Source organism: Tupaia chinensis, unplaced genomic scaffold (assembly GCF_000334495.1).
Source record: "Tupaia chinensis unplaced genomic scaffold, TupChi_1.0 Scaffold147534_1, whole genome shotgun sequence".
NCBI lineage: Eukaryota > Metazoa > Chordata > Mammalia > Scandentia > Tupaiidae > Tupaia > Tupaia belangeri.
In genome coordinates this window covers 954938-973942 of record NW_006207386.1, presented here as the reverse complement: position 1 = coordinate 973942, position 19005 = coordinate 954938, and positions in this window count along the sequence as shown.

Genomic DNA, 19005 nt, shown 5'->3' with positions numbered 1-19005 from the left:
TGTTGGCTCCTACCAACCCGCCAGCCCCAGCTCACTTCATCAGAGGGCAGCCCAGGGCCTCATACTCTGATGATCCTACTTCACTGAAGGAATGAGTGCCTGCCTGGTGCCTTTCTCAGTGAGGCCACAAATGAGCACATGGCAAAATGGTGTGCCACTAGCTTGTCCTGAAAAGAGAGGAAGTTTATCTTGCAGAAAGTAATTCCATACACTAAAGTGTTAGCAGCATAACTGGGTGGTAAAAATGTCAGTGCTTTTATTTTCTTTTTATTGGTAAGAATATTCTGCAATAGTGTGTGTTACAGTGGAAAAAGGGAAGAAACAGGAACCAACAGGTGGCATGGTAGTTAAGGCACTGGACTCCCACATGATCGGCTGCAGTTTAAGTCCCAGACCTGGTGATTTACTTTCTTGCTTTCCCTTTCTCTCTCTCTCTCCATGGCTCTCTGCTCAAATTAAATAATAACAAATGGAATTAAATAATTTTCTTAAGAAACAAGAAAAGGATGCCCTATCACCAAGGCAACATGATTAGGGAAGATTGATAATCAGATTCTTTTCAGCTAGACATTCCCATTCTGATACATTCTTCCCTTCAAACTTAGCTTTGGTGCTTCTCTTGAAATGTATGTGCCATGCACAAAAGTGTTACTGGGGGTTGAGTTTCAGACCCACCTCCTTCACCCTAGGCCTGGCCTGGCCTAACCAAATCCTTGAGAATGTTTGGATTCTGATAATGGCAGGGACTCAAAACACCTGAGGGAATTTAATGTAAAAGATTATTTCCTGGGTCCCAGACTGATTGAGTGGCTCAGGAGCAGTACTAGAACAGCTGGCTTAAGTTTCCAGGTATGTATGTACATACATATGTATGCATTTAAATGGTTTTTGCTGTAGGGCATGTGTGCTTGCCAGAAAGAGACAAGAGAGATAGAGGGAAAATGAGAAATCACCTCCTGGGGAAATGGTCATGCCACAATCCCTTTTCCTTCAGTCTTCTCTCAGGCTTTTAGTGATATATGTACATGCAGCCAGTGTGATTTTCAAGCCATCAGTTCTGGGACTTGAACCATAGTTGACCATGGGGGAGTCCAGTGCCTTAAACACTACACCACCTACTGGCCCCAAGTTCCCGGGTGTTTTTAATGATTAGCTCTGTTTGGGAACCAGATCTCCTTGGCAGTACAGGCAGAACCTGGGTCTGCTCTTGCTTGGAAGATAACCTTGGTCTCATGCTCAGCCTTATACAAGTCAACAAGATAAAATGTGGCAAAGGGTTTAATGGGATACCTCTTGTCAAGGATGTTTTCTTGCTCTACATCTTATTTTTATTTTTTTTTTCCTTTTAATTTTCTTCTATTGGTAAGAGTCCAAACTCTGGTACCAGCAGATGGCATAATGGTTACATTGCTTGACTTCCACATAGTCAACCATGGTTCTAGTCCCAAACCTGGTGACTTACAACTCATGCTGGGCACATGTGTGTACGTACTCAAGATACCTAGAGGAGAATGGAGGAAAAGGGATTGTGGCATGGCCATCCCCACTGGGAGGTGATTTCTCACTTTCTGTCTCCGTGTCTCTCTTTGTCCCTCTGGTGAGTGTACATGCCCTATAGCAATAACCTCTCTTAAAGAAAAAAAATGAAGTTCAAACTCTGAAACCATTCTGCCTCCATCCAAAACTTGGGCCTGCCACTTTGTAGTTGCAAGATCCTGGGCAAATTTCTTAACTTCTTTGTGCTTCAAGTTCCATTATCTGTAGAGTAAGGATGATATTAGTACCTACTTCATAAAATTGGTGAGATGATTAAATAAGTTAATATACATAGTGCTTTAGGAAGGTGCCTGACTCATGGTAAAGCTAATTAAAAGTGACTGTTTTATCTTTTTTTTTCTTGTTCAGCATGTTGCCCTGGGCACTCTTGCCTTGGGCTCTTTTCTGAGGGAAGCGTGGTTTCCTTGGGCCACTGTCACCAGGTCAGAGAGGGAACTTTGGGATGGGTTTATCAGAATATGAGCAGATATAATTTCTAACATAGCATTCTGGCTATGAGAAAAAAGATTGTGCAAGTGAGCATTTCATGGAAGTACAAGACAAAGGTGGTACAACATACTCTCATGTGGGGCCTCTGAGTCCCACCAGCAGGTTTACTGCTGGTGACCAGGGTCAAGGTAGCACTACATCAAGGCAAGTGTTAGCAAGGGCTATCTACCCCAGGTCACAGCCTTTTTTCCCCATCAATGTGACTGGCTGTCTTAATTCATCCATCTGTTAATGACAAAAGGCAGTTTATAAACAACAGAAATATGACTGGCTCTGTGGCCTGGTGGTTGGGGCAGCTGGATCCCACATGGTCAACTGTGCAGAATGAATCCCAGACCTGGCAGCTCTGGAAACATGTCAGGTATGTGTGTATGTGTATGCATGCCCAGAATCCCTAGGTGAGGGAGACATGGAGAAAAGGGGATTGCAGCATGACCATTCCTCATGAGCGATGTCTTTTCCTCCTCTCTGTTTCTTTCTAGTGAGCACACATGCCCTCTAGCACACACACAAAACAAACAAAAACCCAGAAATACATTTCTCACAGTTCTAGATGCTGAGAAGTCGAAGATCAAGGCATATTTTGTGTCTAATGGGGACCTGATTTCTGGTTCATAGAAGGAGTCTCCTATCTATGTCTTAATATGGTGGAAGGGGCAGGGTAGCATTCTAGGGTCTTTTTAAGGGCTTTTCCCTTATAACTTAATTTCTTCCTAAAAGCTCCACCTCTTAATACTATCACATTGGTGATTTGGTTTCAACATATGAATTTTGGAGGAATATAAACATTCATACATAGCACTAGCCATTTGGAAAATATACAGGATTTTAAGACACAGTTATCAAAACAATACACCAAGAGCAATTGAATAAGTTGAGAGATTTCACTTCTTGCCAAGTTTCATTTGCAACTGTAGAGTTATCAGTTTAGTGAATTCCTTACCAGTGTTCATGCCATGGGTTAATAAACAACCATAATAACAACTGTTTAGAGAGAGAGGAGGGGGAAAAAATCTAACTTTCCTCCAACCTGTCAACTCTGTACCTGGAGCAATTTGGGATGGCAGAGCTCCAGATACTGCAAAAAGCTGCCATTAACAGTGTAAATGTAGTCTTTTACATGCTTGTGAGTTATCCTACCTCCTGGCTGGTTTTTTAAAACCACATTATTAGCATCGCACAATGAATCAATCCTTTATTTTTTGGTACCAAGCACAATTTCTTTCTATTCCCAGGATGACATTAGATACTTCACCTGATGATTTAATAAACACACCTCATATAAAAAAGTTCAATTATATATACTTTCAACCTGGAAATTCCTAGTGTCACTTTATGTTGGTGTTGGTTAGCATTTACTAGATGCCCTATAGGATAAATAAATGCTAAATGGTGCAGGGAACACCTCCTCCAGATGCTTATAATCAGTCACTGAAGGGGTCAAAAGAATTCAAATGAGGCCCTGAGTGTGAGGTCTAACTCTAACTTTGCATCTCTTTAGCATGTTTTAATCTCTGAGACTGCTTTCTTTTATCATTTTTTAAAAGAGACTTTTGCTATAGCATATGCACTCTCCAGAGAGAGAGAAAGTAAGAAATCATCTTCCGGGGGATGGTCATGCTGTAATCCCTACTCCTCCATTCTCCTCTTAAAATATTTTGGGCATGCATGTATGCACACATGCACATGCACCTAGTGTGAGTTTCAAGCCTCTGGGACTCGAACCACAGTTGCCCATGTGAGAGTCCAACAACTTAACCACTACTAGCTAGCCTTGAGATTGCTTCTTGAACCACAAATAATTACCACCTCACAGAGAGTGAAAAAGAAATGATTTTCTACAAGATTCCATAGCTCCCCTACATTTCCCAACCACCCACAGCTAGGTAGGTTCATGTGACTCGTACTAGAAAAGGATGAACCACAATGACATGTGTTAATCACTTCCTACTGAAGCAGCATAAAGCCCATGTGTGATTATAGTATTTCTTTTCTTCTTGGCCCAAGGGATTGAGAAGACCATATTTTTTTCATATATTGCAGTTTATAAGATGCTGAAAACTCTCAGCCTGGGTTTCTGAGTGACTTTGGGAAGCAGAACATTCACCTTTTTCTCACTCCACTCCCATCTTAATGAACACATAGAGTGAATGAGAAATGATCTGGGTTGTTCTAGGGGATTTCTGGCTTACCTCTTTTGCTCGGTATAACATAACCCACCTCACTAATGTTGATGTGAGGCAGAAAAAAACACAGTGGTAAAGCGCATGGGTTCTCAAATCACACACCTTGATTTGAAGTCAAGCTCCATTACTCATTAGCTTTATGACTGCCCTGTGCCTCAGTTTCCTCATTTGTAACACATATATAATTTCTCAGAGGATTGTTAGACATATTAAATCAGTCAATATACAGAAAAATCTTTAAAACAGTATCTTATGCATGAAAAACATTATGGGTCAGATTGTGCCCTCCTGAAATTTAGATGTAGAATCCCAATCTGCATCATCTCAGAATGTGACAAATTTGGAGACAGGGCTTTTAAAGAGGTAATGCAAGTTAAATGACATCATATGGATGGGCTCTAATAACTAGTGTTCTTATAAGAGGCAGAGATTAGAACACAGAGACCAACAAAGGAAAGACTATGTGAAGACAGAAGGAAGTGATCTACAAGTTAAGGAGAGAGGTCTCAGAAGAAACCAACCCTGTCAACACCTTAATCTCAGACTTCTAGCCTCCATAACTGCAAGAAAATTAATTTCTGTGATTTTAAACACTCGATCTGTAGTATTTCGTTATGGCAGCCCTCTCAACCTAGCACAATAAGCACTCAATAAATTGTGGCTGCTATTAGGCAATTTATCTAGGACATAGTATTATTATTCACAGATTACATTATTATTATACAGTATTATTCATAGAAAACATTCTTTTCCTTTATCCAACACTTCATCCTCTTCCAGGATCAGAGATTCACCAGTCTAGCTACACAGTAAAATAACATGGGGAGATCTGAAAAAGTACTGAGCCCAAGCTGCACCCTCAGCTTCTGATTGAACTGGCTTGGGTGGGACCCAGTACCTATAGTTCTAAATGCTCATCAGGTGAGCTAGCATGTGCAGCCAGGTTTGAGAGCCATTGTTCCACATTTGGCAGCAAATTTCTGCTTGTCTGCTTGATAATATAAATTTTCTCCAAAGTTTAACAACAAACACATAAGCAGCAACAAAACAAAATGTGGGATTTCCTATGAGCCAGAGGGTGGCATTCAAACCACAAAGAAAAAAAAAACCTGCCTGTCTTAGGCTGACTTGATACTCTGGCTGTTGGTATGCATTCTTCACTCAAGTCATGGTACAAAGCAGCTGATCTGTGGCATTTACACATCCACTGGGAGCTGGGGTTGGGAAGTGGGGAGTGAAGGTGGGGGAGGCTCAGAGTTGTGATAACTAGGACATTCAGAACTTCAGTTGCCTTCTGTTCTAGTTAGCTTGGGTTGCAAGAATCTGAAGCTTGCTTATGTGAACCAAATAAAGAGAATGGGATGAGAAGGTGCAAGAGGCAAGCTCTTGGATATTGAAGACCAGAATCAAGCCCAGCACGACCACAGGAAGACTACCCCTGGGCAGTCAGAAACTGAGATTTCCTCCTTCTCCCAGATTCCACATGGCTTCCCTGACCTGTGCTGCTCTGATCTGCTCTTCATGGTCTCTCTCAACTGGTTTCACTTGCTTGGTCTCCTGGCTTGCTTCCTCCAATGAGGCTACCATCCCAACTGCATTGAGACTTCTTGGCTTGAATTCCTACTATGAATTGGTGGTGTACTACCTTGCTCAAATTTGCTCATCTCTGCTTGTTTGAGTTGTTCTTGTCAGACAATAACTTGGCTGGCCTCTGGTCAGGAGTTCACTCCTGGTCTCATCAGCTAGGGATAAGGAAGCAAGGTCATACATGGAGCTAAGTGTTCAGTCAGAATTTTCAGCTGGGACACCAAAGTAATATAAATACTGGATGTCGATGTTAGTTATAAGATGGGCAACCAGGCAACTATTTCAAACAGGTGCAGAGCACCAGGAGACTACTCTCAGACTCACACTAAGGAGGACAAAAAGTTGAGGGAGAATTTTTTAAAGAATTATTTTAACTTTATTTATTTATTTTAATTTGACCAGAGAGGGACAGAGAGAGAGGAAGTGAGAAAGCAAGCTACCAGGTTTGGACTTGAACCAGAGTTGGCCATGTGGGAGTTCAGCGCCCTTAACCACCACACCATCTACCAGCCCCAAGAGAGAATTTTTGAAGATCATTTGTTTGGAAAGGGCCAACCTCTTCACCAGCCCTTACCTTGAGGTTTCAATGCTCTGATTCATAAAGATTAACATGTGTTCCCTGAAAGGACATAGAAGAACTAGAACTTCATTTGAAAAACTGATGTGGCTTATGGCAGCATCTAGGAGGTAACTTTCTTTTTATTTATTTATTTATTTATTTTGCTATAGGGTACGTGCACTCACCAGACAGACAGAGAGAGACAGACAGAAAGTTAGAAACACCCCCCAAGGGGGTGGCCACTCCACAATCCCTTCTCCTCCATTCTCTTTTTGGGATCTTGAGCACGCACATACACGCACCTGGCATGAGTTTTAAGCCACCGGGTCTGGGACACAAACCGCGGTCGACTACCTGGGAGTCCAGTGACATAGCCATTACACTAACTGCTGGTCCTAGGAGGTAACTTTCTACCAGCAGGTCAAAGGTATGTGAGTCCAGGGAATCAGATATGAAAACGAGGGTAGGAATGTCAGCTTGTAGATCCTGTCAAAGAAGGTGAGACTCCAGGGTAAGAGGTTAGGCATTATAATACCAGGGGCAAGCACAGAGGGGATCAGGAGACCAGTCAAGGGAGAAATCCTGTCTAAACAAAGGAAGTTGAATTCAGAAAAGCTCAGAATCTCTAGAGAATGATGCCATCCTTTGACATTTCCAGTCACATATGAACCTACCTATCCTCCAGCCTTCCTTCTGTTTCTACCCTGAAGGTCCAGAAAATGCAGTCCATGTGGTCCCAAAGGTCTAGCTAGCCTGAGGAAGAGTAGAAATGTCAGACACAGAAAGAAAAATAAATAAATAACCGACAAAACAAAAACAGCAATCAGTTCCTTTCTGGACATTGAGAGGAAAAAAGAAATTTATGTAAAAGTTTAGACTGCTTGTGACAAAGTGACTATAAGATTATCAGAGAGTTTCCAGAGAAGTGTGGTACTGCTCTGAATTTTCATCCAGGAACTGGAGACAAACAGCCACATTGGACAGGTTTGAAGGGATTGTGGGAAACAGAAATAAAACTCTTTACAGTTCCATCCCATGAGTCTTCCTGGTTCAACTGACCCGTTACATATGGAGCAAGGGGCTGTGGCCAGGATAAATAAAGTTAGAGGGAGAAGTTGCCAGGAAAACTAGGATGTGTATTAGGTATTCCACTATTTCATGTCAGTTCCCAAATTTTTGTGGGTATGTTTGAGTATCCAGTTTCTCCCCAAAACAAGGCCTCCTCAGGCAGACGGCTCTGGCTAATTGTGGTTCTGTTCTACATCAGTTTACTCATTAGCATGTCAGATTCACCAACAGGTCATGCAGTACCCACCCATTGAATTGACTGGTATTAGGCTGTGTAGTAGAAATGATTTTTTGATGATTCTCCTGGAATGGTCACCTTGGTGGGCGAGGTGAGCAGACATACTCATCTACCGCCCATTCCCATGTAAGTCTAGAATTCCATATACTTTCCTGTTTTTGCTCAGTCAGTTCCAAGTACATCAGTTAAGCTGAAGAGGCCTGTGAAAATCCCACACAAAATTCAACTGCTGGGTAGAACCCCTGCTGAATGGGACATATATCCTTCTATCTCACAGATTACATGAGAATGGAGCCAGAAAGTGGCATGTCACATTTCATTTCTAAGTTATCAATTAAACAACAACAAAATTATCTTCTGTTACAGTCCAGGCAATAAGGGTGGTACTACAGAACATACAAAATAAGACAATGGCTCTCCATAATACATCAATATTTATCTTACACTGAAAAGAGCAAGACAGTGGGGGACATCCCATTCCAAGATGAAAGAAAGGCAGGAAGTATGGAAGGGGTTGGGTTGACTCCTGGGAAGCTGTGATGTCTGAGCTGGTCTTGAATGGGTAGCATTTCAATAAGAAGTAGTAATAAACGGAGAGGAGAGAGAAAGACATTCCAAGTCCAGGGGATTTTTCCATCACTGCTTTTTCTCCATACTAAAATAAGAGAGGTAAAAATATTTCTTCTTGAGACCAGCAGCTGGCATAATGGCTATATCGCTGGACACCCATGTAGCCAACCGCAGTTCAAGTCCTGGACCTGGTGGCTTTAACTCACGGCAGGCACGTGTGTGTGTGCGCCCAAGATCCCGAGAGGAGAATGGAGGAGAAGGGATTGTGGCGTGGCCATCTCCCCTGAGAGGTGATTTTTAGCTTTCTGTCTCTCTGTCTCTCTCTGTCTTTCTGGTGAGAGCATGTACCCTACAGCAAAAACCTCTGAAAAAAAAAAAAAAAAAAGAAATTATCTCTTGTGCATACCCTGGTCTATTTTTGGTTACATGTAGTGTTCTGTATATGGAAGAAGGAAAGTACAAGGAGTGTTCTGGAAATTTTTCTGTTTTTTAAATTTTATGATTATTTTTATATACATTCAATTGCTATACATCATTGGGTTTATAAAGAGAATTCACCCAACATGAAAAATACCTCAGACCAGTCCAGTCGAGAATATTATACATGTTATAAACTACAAGTAAAAAAACATTTCTTCTGTGTCCCACAAGTGCTTTTACTATTTTTTTCTCCCTGATTTCCTTCCCTATACTCTTCCCTTCTCCCACCCTCCTTCCACAATGTCTCCAGTATCCATAACTATTTTCAATGCTTTTATGTCCACCAGTCTTTCAGTATCTACCATATAGTGTGGGCGGTCAGTATATATATTTTTTGGAAAGGGACTTTTATTTTTATTTATTTAGTTTTCATATTTTATTGATTCACAAAAGATCTTAATCTACATACTTTCAATAACAAGTGCAGTTGATATATACATAACTATGAACATGCCTCTGACTTTAGGCATTAGGCATAGACATCAGTGAGTAGAATGAACATACTATAAAGTAGCACCTAGCTGGTGCTATATAGCTTACTGCAGTCATTTAATAGGTATTTTTTATGAATTTTTTAATTTCAAGAAAAACATGATTTAGTTTTAATAGATCAAAATAAAAAAATGTTAAAAATAGTTTGCTTAAGGCTTAAAGCTAGGAAAAAGTTTAGGATTCAGCTCAGACAGTAGGTAAGATGAACCTATCAACAGTTCAAGGGAAGACAGAACTTCTTAAATCTGGGAAACAAAACACAGAAGAAAATCAGTAATATTTTAGTCAAAAGTTATAAAATTCTATTTCACTAGTTCAGTCTCATGTAATTAATCTCTCTTTTGCAGTTGAATTTGCAGTGTTACGGTGGTCTGATCTGTCCATTTAAATTCTGGAAGTTAACATTCAACATTATTATTGATCTTTCTAGACTTGTCCCTACTATTAAGTTGGTCATTCTCTTCGTTGTTTCTTTGTACTCTTATTTCTGTGTGTCTGACTAGTTTTCCTGGTATATCACACCCTTCAGAACTTCTTGGAGAGCTGCTCTGGTGTTGGTAAATTCTTTCAGGTTTTGTTTACCTGAGAATGTTTTTGTCTTTTATTCCCATATGAAGGATAATCTTGCTGGGTATAGTATTCCTTGGTTAAAATTGTTTTTCACTTAACACTTTGAATGTATTTTTCCATTCTTTCCTTGCTTGCATTGTTTCCAATGAGAGGTCTGATGTTAGCCTTATGAAATATCCTTTGAAAGTAACTTGACCTTTCTCTCTTGCCAGTTTTAGTATCTTGTCTTTGTCTGTAGTTTTGGCCAATCTGGCTATGATGTGCCTTGGAGAAGATCTTCTTGGGTTGATTCTATGTGGGGTCCTTTGTATTTCTTGGGTCAGGATATTTGAATGCCTCTTTAGGTTTGGAAAATTTTCTTCCAGGATTTCATGGAATAGATTATCAATGCCCTTATTGGTTTCTTCACCTTCTGGGATACTGATTATACAGATGTTTGGGTGTTTAATGGTATCCAGTATTCCTTGTATATTATTCTCATGAGGGGGTATTTTCTCAGTCTTTTTAGTGAATATTTCTAGGTCAGAGATTCTGTCTTCTACATCTGAGATTTGCTTTTCTGCATGCTCTAATCTGCCTTTAATACTTTCAAGGGAGGTTTTGATTTCCTGTATTACAGCCTTCATCTCTAACAATTCCATTTGATTCTTTTTTATGGTGTACATTTTCTCTTTCAGATTAATAACTTCCTTACCTCCTGGAACTCATTCTTTTCTCCTTTATCTTCCAAAGTTAGTTGTCTCTCTTCTCTAAATATTCTAAATTCTTTATCTGACATTTCCACGAGTTCCATTGTATTGTCTGTGGAGGATGAGGAGTTATTCTTTTACCTTTGGGAAGATATATTTTCTTGACTTTTCATATTTCTTGTGCTTCTGCTGTGGTTTCTGGTCATCTGATTGATTATACATTTTTTCACTAATTTTTGGAGTTAAATGTGAGCGTTCAGAGGCATGCAATAGGTGTTCTGCAATCTCTCTGCAGTTCTGTTTTTCTCCCTTTTTGCAGCAGATTCCATGAGAACTGAGGATTACTCTGACCTTGAAAGTATTCTGGTATTTGACTACTGTGTACCTAGACCTGTCTAGAAGCTCAGTGTGTGAAAGCTACTAGATCTTGGGGTCAGCAGGGTGAAGTCTAGGAAGGAAATCTTTAGTTGTCCTGGTCCCTGAAAGGAGCTCAAATGTAGATGGCTTGTGATTGACCTGTCTTACTAGATCTTGGAGTCAAGAGGGTGAAGTCTGGGCAGAAAATCTTCAGTTGTCCTAGTCCCTGAAAGGCTCTGGGAAATTATTAAATAGAATGGTTTGGCATATAGGCACCTATGGGTATCCTTGCTGCTGGATTCTTTTTTTTTTTTTCCTATAGGGCACATGCGCTCACCAGAAAGACAGAGAGAGACAGAGAGACAGAAAGCGAGAAATCACCCCTCCAGGGGGGATGGCCATGCCGCAATCCCTTCTCCCCCATTCTCCTCTTGGGATCTTGGGCACGTACTTACACGCTCCCGGCATGAGTTTAAGTCACCGGGTCCGGGACTCAAACCACGGTCGACTACATGGGAGTCCAGCGACCTAGTCATTACACTAACTCCTGGTCCCTCTGCTGGATTCTTAACTTAGATCCATGTATAAGTTTATAGGGTCATGAATTTTTAAAACTGAATGCAGAATTCATATTTTGGTGAAATATTCTGGGTTATTTGGCCAGAGATTTCACCACATTCTCAAAGAGATCCATGACCAGGAAAAGGTTTAAATCACATAGCTAAAGAGAAATAAGAAAGGAGAATATTAATGTATTAAATTGTCTTGGTAAAAGAGTTATAATAAAGGAGAGAAGTAGGTTCTTTTTGATTTAGAAATGCTGTAGTCTCAGAGTATTCCCTTGCAGAACATGGTCAGTGCACTAAACTCAGGTGTTTGGTCTGTGAAATGTGGAACTGTTTACCAAAAGCAGGGAGGAAAGTAGAAAAAAGGAATAAGAATTACTTTCTGATCTTCAGCTTTGTTATTGCTAAACCTGCATTTTAATTTCTTCCTTCTTGCTCTCTTTCTCTCTCTCTTTTTCTTTTCTTTTCTTTCTTTTCTTTCTTTCTTTCTTTCTTTCTTCTTTCTTATTTCTTTTAGAGAGGTTTTCGCTATAGGGTGTGTTTGCTCCCTAGAGAGACAGAAAAAAGAAAGTGAACAATCACTCCAGGAGGTATGGCCGTGCCATAATCCTTTCTCCTTAGGTTTTTCTTTTCTACATATTTTTTTCTAAGAAAGAGAGGCAGAAAGACAGAGAGAAAGAGAGAGAGAGCTATGCGCCCCTACAGGGCCTTCATGCCATAATCTATTCCTAGTCTCAGCCAACAAAGATCACATACACATGGATGTGTGCCCAGCATGTAGAGGGAGGCCTGAGAGGCTAGCTCAGGACCTTTGCACATGGCCTTAGTATTGTGGAGCACTGCGTTACCACTGTGCCACTGCAGCTGGTCTGTTCTCAACTTTTTCAATGGTAGGGGCAGGGTTCTGTACCAGTGGACATAGCATGAGACCAGTGAAAGTCCCACCACCCCAAACTGTTTTCCCTTGGACTTACCACACTGATTGGATCAGTCAGGAAAGAGTCTACTTTGTTTTAAGGCAGGGATGACAAAAAGGTTTCAATTCCCATATTGACTTCAATCCATTTTTAATGGTTGCTTATAGGGCTGGGTAAAGAATTCTAGATCAAGCCTGGGCTCAGAGGAAAGTTTTTTGCCATGTCTGGTTGAAGAAATTCTCTCCAAAGACTATTAAAACACAAGTGCTTTCTAAAGAAAATACTTCATGTTTCCTTTAGTCCAGGGTTTAAGGATCTATTGGTTAAAATAATAGGTTCTCCCACACAAGGCTCTTGGTTTGACAGAGAGAAAGGGAGCAGGTGAGAGGGAAAAGGAGAGGGAAAGAAAAAAAGAGAGATAGGATGCAATTGGGAATGCTCTGGGAATGGAGAGCATCTAATATCCATCCTCATTGGCCATTACATGCAACCAAGATAAATGTTAGTACCTAAGGGTTCAGGCAGCAGGAACTTTCTGTTGTTTTAGAAACATAGTCACAGTACTGGTGGCCTCTCCATAACAATTCTACACTGGACAAAACATGAACAAGAATTAGTACTGCAGTCAATAGCTCCAAAAAGCCAGAGAAAATGCTCATATGCTCCTCCAAGAGGTGACTGCTCAGGGCATTCCTTGTACCTCCTCTGCATTGGAATCCACGGGAAGCTTTTAAAAGGGCCCAGGCCTGCTTCCTCTCATGCAGCTGAACTTGGAGAATCCTAAACTTGACTGCACATTGGAACTCCCTAGGGAGCTTTAAATTCTACTGATGCCTGGGTTCTCTAGTCCCCTCAGACCCCACCTAGAGATTCTAGTTTAATTGTTCTGGGAAATAGCCTGAGCTATTTCACAGCTCCTCCAGGTAAATTTAACCTGCAGCCTAAGTTGAGAACCCCTGCTAATCAAAAACCTGGGAAACAGATTCCAATCCAGGAGCTCTGGGATGGGGGCCCAGAAGTCTATGTTAAATAAACAAGCTTCCCAAGGCAGGAGCATAACTCTACATGGCACCAAAACTACAATATGACTTTAATTACCTATTCAGGAAAATCAGATCAATCTGATATTCAGAATTGTGTAGCTCTAACACCTGTTTGAATTTTCCCCTTTTCAAGCAAATGTTTCTAAATCCTATTGAAAGAGCCCTCATACACAATTAGTTTGGGCATTTTGATTGACTTAACTGGTCCATGCCATCAGTGCCTATAACAACTTCATCGTGTGTGTGCTTCACGTTCATCACAATGCCCAGCATACAGAGGACAATCAAACATTAAGTGGAATAAAGCCAGTAATTACCTGGTGGTAATTATATCTTTTAAAATACCTTGTCTACATTAATAGAAAAATGTGGTGTTGGGATCAGGTTTTCTACCTATTAACTGTGGTTGAATGAACCAGTATTTTAGTCCAAATAACCAAACGTGTGTGTGTAAACACCACATCAATCCTTCTCTTACATCACTCTCATCCTCTTCAGGTCAGGGAGGAGAGACCTCTGGCAACCTCGTGGATAAGATAATGCATAAACCTCTCTCTCCTTATCTCTCCTTCCTAAGCTAATCTCCTAAATGAACATATCACATCTGGGGCGTTTCAGTGCTTGGAAATGTGCAGCTCTCTGGAAAAATCCTTCCTGAGATAGCCAGTAGTTTCCCAGGGGGAAAGCCAGCCTTCCATTAGCAGGTCCAGGGCTTGACTGAACAGAACACAGAACAAATTGGGCCTGCTGGGTCTTCTGAAACAAGCATCTGAGAATGCTCAGCACATCTGTAGCCAATGGGGGATGGGCTAGCAGCAGGACACTCCATGGTCAGCCCTGGTCATGGCCACTGCAGCCCTTGGAGATGCTCAGTGCTGGGGTTCAGCCAACATACACTTGGGCCTTCCCTCCACCATCCTGGGATATTAGTGTTGCCAGATGTGCACACGTGGGTGTTCCTTTGGTGTTTGCTCACTCTGATGTTAATGAGAAAGAATGCCTTATCCCTCTAATCTCCTCGAAACATCTTAGAGAGACATTTATTTATTTGAAGGTTTTGTTTTATGAAAGGCTAGGGGTTGTTGGTGGTGAGTTTCCATATATCTTTCACAAAGTAATTGGTCAATTACACTTAGAACAAGTCTCCCACATTCTGAGAGGAAGCCCTCCCTTCCTACAGGAGAAGCTGCTGTGACTGTCCTTGTCCGGCTCTCTCCTTTCTGCTAGCTCCAACACCAGAACAGCAGAACTTGATGTTACTCTCAGGGAACACCTCTGAGCCACTTAGTAAAAAGCTGTGGCCCTGCAGGTTATCTTCACACTCTTCTACATGGTCCACCACGGGTTTTACCTGACCAGTGAGACCCACTGAGTCCCTGCTCTAGGGAAAGTTGGCATTGATGTGGATGGTCAGTGCCCAGGCTGGACAGGAGAGTTATTTTGATTACCATCCCTGTCCACCTAAACCTGGAGCTATCTGGCCACCACCTCTGCTCCAACACTGTCCTGGGCTCTGGGACTGTCCCATCCACCAGATGTAGTGATTGCCAAGATTTTGTTAAATCTTCTAAAGCTCAGCCTTGGCATACACTTGCCCCTAACCTGGCTCTGTTCATGAGGCTCAGAGAACTAACTTCTGGTTTTGTTGCTGAGGCCAACTTCCCAGTGGTACTACTCAGCAAGCTCCCATAGCTGGGGTACATAGTGGGTATGCTGCCCTGGAGACCTGACTAAATCAGATTTATTATTATTTTTATTGTCAAGGCTCATAATACACCAGGGAAGGAAAGGAGATTTTTCCCTACCAGTGAGTGCTAGTAAGAAATGAGAAAGAATGTGAATCTCAGTGAGGAAGGGAACAGAGTTAGGGAGGTACAGGAATGAGGGGCATGAAAGCAGGTGGGGAGGCTGGGACTGTGGGGTGCTGAACAGGAACCCAGAATGGAGGCTGGGGACAGAGAGGATGCTCCTTGTAGGCAGCGCCAGCTCAGCAGTGGGCAGGGCTGGCTCAGCGGTGGGCAGGTACAGTTGGAAGAGTAAAAGGAATCCAGCCCCTTTGTTGAATCTTCACTCTGTGCCAACTGCCTGCTCTGGTTAGCTGCTTGGCCCTGGTCCCTGCTAGAGCCAGATTCATCTCCTTCCTGTCAGACAGCCCTGGCTGAGTGCTGGGGTCCAGCTCCGGAACACATCCTGATGGCTGAAACCTGCTCTCTGAGACAGATTCCTGAACCCAGCAGCCTGCCAAAGACCTCCATATGACCCTCAGATAAGGTGACATGGCAGCAGAGACCTGAAGGAGGGTAGAGATAAGCCATGTGTGTCTGAGGAGGAAGGGCTAGATCTAAACAAAAGAAACAGCAAGTGCAAAAGCCCTGGAGCAAGCATGCACCTGGCATGTTCAAGGCAAAACTGAGCCAGCAAGATCCAAGAAATGGGGTAAGACATAGGGCAGAAAAGGTAGCAGAGGTGGTGACACAAAGGGCCATACAGGCCAGTGAAATGAATGAGACAATCACTGTTCTCAAAAACTCACACAACTTGCATCTCCAAATAAGCTAGTAAGGTAACAAAAGTTGAGCAGAAAATATCTGTACCCAGAAGAACTAGGATACAGTCTGGTTCTACCCATCTCTAACAAAGTTTGAGGTAAAGTTCTAATCCCCTATCCCTGAGGCTGGATCTTTTTCTTCTCCAGAGCAGCCCTGCTCTAGGGAGTACCTTGGTCATCCTTCTGCCTACTTGATCATGTGGTCTTCTGGTCACCAAGAACAAAGTATTCATGTCACTCTTATTCTTGACCTGGAGGAAGGGGAAGGAGAGAATCAGAAAATAGCCCTAGCTAGTAAAGCCTCTTAAGATCCATGCTTTGTGTTGAGAACGGCAGGGCAGGAGAGGGTACTGAGAGGAGGAAGATGCAGCTACTTTTAGATGGATGAGAACCAAAGCACTGGCCCAGAAGGACCAACCTCTCTGCTTTCCCTGTCTCTTGCCTCTCCCTCTACCCACTACCACATGCTCCACATGGCATACTTGGTTACAATCCAACTGGAAAGCCCAGTAACAATGGTTTTATACAGTGATGGAGAACCTGACCTGATTCTACAACTACGCAGTGGCCATGCTAGGTGCATGTGCTTGTGTGCCCAAGATCCTGAAAGGAGAATGGAGAAGGGATTGTGGTGTGGCCATTCCAACCCCCCTCTGGGGGTGGTGGTGGGCGGTGATTTCTCTCTTGCTATCTCTCTGTTCTTCTTCTGTCTCTTGCAAGTGCATGTGCCCTATAGCAAAAATCTCTCTCAAAAAATAATGATGTAAAGCAGTATTTATTGATGTGGAAAGGAATCTACAGTACACTTCGTGTGAAGCTAGATTACAAAAGCATGTTGTTTATGATAGAATTTTTTGGAGACTAAATCTGTGTTTATGCATATAAAATTGGTAAAAATATATATGCCAAGACTCAATCATTTTTGCTGATCTCTAGAATACAGCATTTGATGCTTACTTGTTTGTATTTTTCTGTATTCTCTGAATTTTCAATAATGAACGTTAGTGAGGTATTTGTTTTGAATAAGATAAAACCAGAAATGTTGAAACGCTCTGGAAAGTGAAATGTCAAGCTCGTCAGCAGATCTGAGCAGAAAGGAGATCGCCTTTCTCCTCCATTCCCACATGCAGCCAATCCATCAGGCCATCTCTAGATTGGATTACGCTTCAGCTCTCTCAAGCACATGAGCGTCTGTCCTACTTTAAAAAGCTTCCAGAGAAAGAGGCTTCAAAAATTTCCCGTGGCAATCCATTCCAGAGTTTATCAAATTCATCTGAGAAAGAAATAACTCCTATCGAATTGGAAACACCTGTCCTATGCTTCAAGCCCTTTTCTCCTTTAATGCACGGTAAAAAATAGTGATGAAATGGTGATGCCATTTGTCTTAATCAAGAGCATTTGTTTTTCAGAATATGTAAAATTATATACATCCTGCAAGTGGAACATATGTGCTTGCCCACAATGTCTCAGGACATTCTAAACTGGCAAGATGGTATCAGCAAATGTTAAATTCTGGGCCTGGGCGTCAATGGAAGGAGCCATTAAGAAAGCTACACTCTAGAGCCAGCAGGTGGTATGGTGGTTAAAGGCGCTGGATTCTCACATGACCGACTATGGTTTGGGTCTCAGACCTTGTGGCTTGCTTTCTTGCTTTCCCTTTCTCTCTGTCTCTCTTTGGTCAAATTAAGAAACTACTAATACTAATACTAACAAATGGAATTAAATAAATAATTTTTTTTTTTTAAAAAAAAGAACCATCCTGTCCTAGGTTACTCTGGGGGATAGAATTTCAGCCCAAGGCAGTTTCTTCTCAATCTTTGGAGTAGAGGCATCACCAGAGTGTAACTTTAGATGGGAATGAGAGCTGAGAGATACAGGAATCCATTTGACTGCTCTGGCTGATAAGGATATTTGCCACCCCCAAACCTTGAGAAAATGAAAAAGAGCCTGAGTCTGCCAATGTCGACCTCCTCGGTGATGGACAATACAGTGATAAGAGCCTTTCATCTCCAGGTTCTTTAACTGCTCCTCAGTTCCTCTCTACCCTCCCTCCCTTGGTCCTGTCCTGCCCAGCCTGTGGTCCTCAATACTTTCCTGGCTAACACTGACTGCTTACTATGTGCGAGGCACTGACTGCTCTAAGATGTACTTGTCTAATTCTCACAACCACCCTGTGAGGTGGAAACTGTATCCCCACTTAAAGTGGTCTTGGGCTAGCCCCACACCACAGCAGTCAAGTGCCGTGCATGGGGAACTAGATCCTGCATGTGATCTTAGGACTCTTGGCCCCAATGGCTTGAAAACAACACTGTGTGAATGTGCAAGTGTGTCTAAAATCCTGCCAGAATGAAGAAATAGAGGGGAAAGGATTGCAGCATGACCACATCCCATTGGAGGGAGGGTGGCTTCTCTGTCTGGTAAGTGCATACACCCTCTGACAATAATAACAAGAAGAATAAAAGAGTAAAGTGTTTTCACCCAAGAGCTTGCTCCTGTACTTTCTGGACACCAGACTGTCTCTAGAGGCAGACGTTTGGTACCAGAAGGGGTTTTCCTTCTCCCAGAGGGACTGATGGAATACTGTGCTCAGGAGCCTACCATGACTCAGATACTGAGGAAACTGAGCAGGGTACGGGAATGGAGAGACCGTGGGAACAAATGGTGCCATACCCATTGGGTTCACAGGACATTCAGGCCTCCCAGATGACTTCCAGTTGCCAGTGTTTACAGCTCTGTGCCTGAGAGTTTTTCTCCCAACCACAGCAGGTTACTCTGCTGCTGGGCCAGCCATAATCCAGTGACTACCAGGTGTTGGTGCATAAATACCCCAGCTCCCTCAGCCTTAAGAAGGATAATTCTGGATCACGAATTCTGTACTGTTTCCATTGGTATTAAATGCAGCTGTCCATAGTAGTAGCTGAAAAACAATGCACCCTTTTCTGATTGCTATCTTTCCTCTGCATTACTTCATGTTGTCCAAGAATCTACCTGCAGTTGAATCCTTATTTCAGGGTATCCTTCTGGGAAAACCTAAAATGGAATCTATGACAGACTGGGCTGGCGCCTGTGGGTTTTTTTTTTTTTTTTTT